This window comes from Tupaia chinensis, unplaced genomic scaffold (genome assembly GCF_000334495.1).
Source record: "Tupaia chinensis unplaced genomic scaffold, TupChi_1.0 Scaffold142961_1, whole genome shotgun sequence".
NCBI lineage: Eukaryota > Metazoa > Chordata > Mammalia > Scandentia > Tupaiidae > Tupaia > Tupaia belangeri.
The window spans coordinates 1,279,132-1,283,263 of NW_006202806.1; positions in this window are offsets into that span (position 1 = coordinate 1,279,132).

Sequence of the window (4,132 nt, forward strand, 5' to 3'; positions counted from 1 at the left end):
ATCTGCCATGGACTAGAACTGAGCAGTGGTGCCCATTGTAGGAAGAGGGTCCAAGAGTTAGGGGGGTCAGGGATCAAGATATTTTGGTGTCTTCCAGATATGGAGTATGGCATGTCCATTACAGGTAGAGGGTCTGTGGGTCATGGGGCAGGAACCAAAAGGTGAAGGTGGGGGTCAGAGAGAAAGGAAATTTGGCACTGGGTTGGCCACGGAGTGGAAATGGGCAGTGTCTTTCCTTATAAGAAGAGGAGTCCAAGGTCAATGCTTCAGAAGCTGAGAGGTCCTGATATAATTTGGAGGACAGGAGAAGGTAGGAGTGAGCCTGCCATGGACCTGTTGGACAGTGATGTCTGGATGTTGGTGACCAACGTGTCAGGGGGATCATATGGAAGGAGAAGGTAGCATTAGGTTTGCTACTGAATGGAAGTGACAAGAATGTCCATTACAGGAAGGACATAAGGAAAAGGGTAGTAACATTGGGCTTGTCATGGACTGGAAGTGGGCAATGTTATCCATTACAGGAAGAAAAGCCAGAGGTCAGGGATTCAGGACCAAGAGATTTGGGGGGGGGGAACTTTATAGGGAAGGCAAATGGTAGTGCTGATGAGGTTGGTTGCAGGGAGGTTGTGGTGATCTCAAGGTCATGGGATGATGGTTTGGAGGTAAGTGGTGTAGCATAACGTTTGCTAGCCACCAACCTGAAGTGGGCATTGGTGTCTGTTACAGTAATAGGAGCTGGGGGTCTGGATGTGGGGGACCAAGATGTTAGGGAGATTATAGGGAAGAAAGGGATAGCATCTGACATGCCATAGACCAGAAGCAGATATTGGTGTCTATTACAAGTGATGTGGCCAGGGGCAAGAAGCAGGGAACCATGAGTTCAGGAGCATCATAAGGAAGTGGGAGTGGTATTGAGTCTGATATGGACTAGAAGTGGGAGGTGGTATATTGCAGGTAAGGTAGGTGGGCCAGGGTTCAGGGTGTCAGGGACAAGGGGCCTGGGTGATCACAGAGAAGGGGATCATGGCATCAAGCCTGCCATGACTAGAATTGGGGCCCAGGTTCAGGAGGTCCCAATGAGTTCAGGAGATCATGGAAAATTGAAAGGTAGTATTGGATCTTCCACTGACTAGAAGTGGACAATGGTCACCTTTACAGGAAGAGAGGCTAGGATCAGGTTCAGAGACCAAGGGCTCTGGGTGGTCCTGGTGAAGGTAGGGGCAACATCAGGTTTGCCTTGAAATGGAAGTGTGCAATAGGGTCCATGACAGAAAGAGGAGTGGGAGTGAGGGGGTAAGTGAGTCTGCTAAGGATGAGAAATGGGCAGTGGTGTCTCTTAAAAGAATAGGAGTCTGTGACCAGGGGTTAGGAAGATCCAGGACTCGAACTGCAGTTGACCATGTAGGAATCCAGCTCCCATAACCACCACACCACTTGCTGAGAACTGGGAAAGATTTCTTTCTTTCTTTTTTCTTTTTCTTTTTTTTTGGAGAGGTATTTTTTTTTTCGCTATGGGGCACGTGTGCTCGCCAGACAGACAGAGAGAGACATAGAGACAGAAAGCGAGAAATCACCCCCCAGGGGGAATGGTCATGCCACAATCCCTTCTCCTCCATTCTCCTCTCGGGATCTTGGGCACGCACGCACACGTGCCCGGCGTGAGTTTTAAGCCACCGGGTCCGGAATGTGAACCGCGGTCGACTACGTGGGAGTCCAGCGACATAGCCATTACGCTAACTGCTGGTTCCCCCCAATTTATTTCTTAATACAACTTATTTGAATGTTGTCCAAATGCAATTATCTCATTAAATGAAGTTTTTGAGCTTTGGTTGGTTTTACAATATTTCAGTGGAAGCTATCTTCAGTGACTTCCATATGCATAATAATGACACTATAATAACCTCCTGACTTAGTTTCTGGACCTTATTAACTCCAGTGACCTCCACTTTCTCTTTCTACACATGATCAAATTTACTCTTCTCTGATGGCAAAGGACCAACTCCAAAATTTCACATTGCATTTCTCCACCTTTCCATCTTTCTCTCTCTCTCTTTTTTTGTTTTGTTTTGTTTTGGAGAGGTTTTTGGTATAGGATGTGTGCGCTCGCCAGAAAGTCAGAGAGAGACAGAAAGTGAGAAATCACCTCCCAGGGGCAATGGCCAGGCTGCAATCTCTTCTCCTCCATTCTCCTCTTGGGATCTTGGGTACGCACACGTGCCAGGTTGAGTTTAAGCCACCGGGTCAAGGACTCGAACCGCAGTTGACTACATGGAATCCAGTGACATAGCCATTATGTCAATGCCTGGTCCCAGTCATCTTTTGCTCTTTATAAACTTATTCCTCACTACCTTTATTCTCTTGAGTTTTTCAGCACAATCCTAGAAGCATGTTCTTTCTGTTCAATCTGAACCCCAAAATGAACAATTTCAGTATCTCTTCTCTGACATTCTGGATTTTTTCACCCCCTTCACCTATGCTATGAACTTCCTCATCTTGAGAAAGTGCACACTTTCATTTTCTGTCAAAGAAAACATAGGTACATTATTAGAGAAAGAACTATTAACCATGTGGATGTGTCACCCTCCTCCAACCTCCTTGTACTTTCACTGTTATTTAGCAACTTATTTCTTTTTTCACTCTTCATTTACGTTTTATAGAGTGAGTCACATCAGCTCTTTAAATTTTCATGTCTTTCCCAGTTCTCAGCAAAGAGCTCTTTCACCATCAGGGTGAACTTAGTCAACTTTGGTTCCATTGTTCTCAAATCTCCTTTAATTAATTAATTCATGCATTTAACAAATTTATAGATAAACTTGGCCAGCCCAGGCACTGGTATGGGATTTGCACATATATTAGCAAAAAAGGAGAAACCAAAAAATCTCTGTTTCCTTAGTGTTTTGTTAGGGAGAAGCAGACCAAAACACAAACAACAACCAAAAAATGCCATATTTCCCCCCTTACTGTTTCAAGTAAATGTGTATGCTATATTATAAAAAAAGACAAAAGATAGTGTTAGAATGTAAGGATTTTTATGGTAGAATCAACTATAAAATACCAACTAACCTAGGTATTTATAATTAATTTATGCATTAATTCAATGACCTTTTATATTCTCTATTTATGTGTCAGTCATTGTATTTGATTATGAGTAGCCAAAAAGAATCAAACATAGTCCCTGTTCTCAAAGTACAAGTTAAAATGACAGGGTATGTCATGTGCTCTAAGATGGTTTTAAAGTTATGGATAAAATGCTTATTTTCACTTAAAGATTTATTCCCATGGCTTTGATTAATGTACCATTTTTCTGTTTCCTTGTTTCTCTGTTGGAAGCTAATATTATTTTATAATTGGTATTTATAAAGAAAATATGGGACCGAATATCTAAATGTCACAGTTTAAACATATCTAGGCTGTTTTAGAAGCATGTATTTATGGATTTTCTGTATTTGCTTAAGACAGGTGCCTAGTTTTCATTAAAAAAATTTTTTAATTGCCAGAGGGTATGTATGCTTGCCAGAGAGAGACAGAGAGAGGAGAAAGCATCCCAATTGAGTATAGTCAATGCCATGATTCCTTCTCTTCCATTTCTCCATCCTGCTGGGATTTGGTGCATACACGCACCTGTACCCAGCATGTTATTCAAGTCACCAATCTGGGACCAGAGATATCAGGTCAGCCATGTGAGATCCAGTTCCTAGGACATGAGTCAACCCACAAGTGCTTAGTTTCAATATAATTGTAGACCTTCAAAAATGTCCTTGGCAAAGTCCATTGTAGACATCACTGTAGGAATCCATTTAAATAGAAGACATGTTATTTATTTATACATTTTAGTCCCCCCTCCTTCACCCCCATAGGGCATGTGCACTCACCAGAAAGAGAGAGGAAAAGGTGGAAATCATCCACCTTGGGGAATGGCCATGCTTCTTCAGTCCGTTCTCCACCTTCTTGTCCTGGGATTTTAGGCGTACATTCACACACACCCATTGTGATTTTCAAGCCACCAGGCTTGGGACTCAAAACTGTGGTTGGCCATGGGGGATTCCGATGCCTTAACCATCACACCACCTACTGATCCTGAAGACATCTTAATTAATTAATTAATTAATGTGTGTGTGTGTGTGTGTGTGTG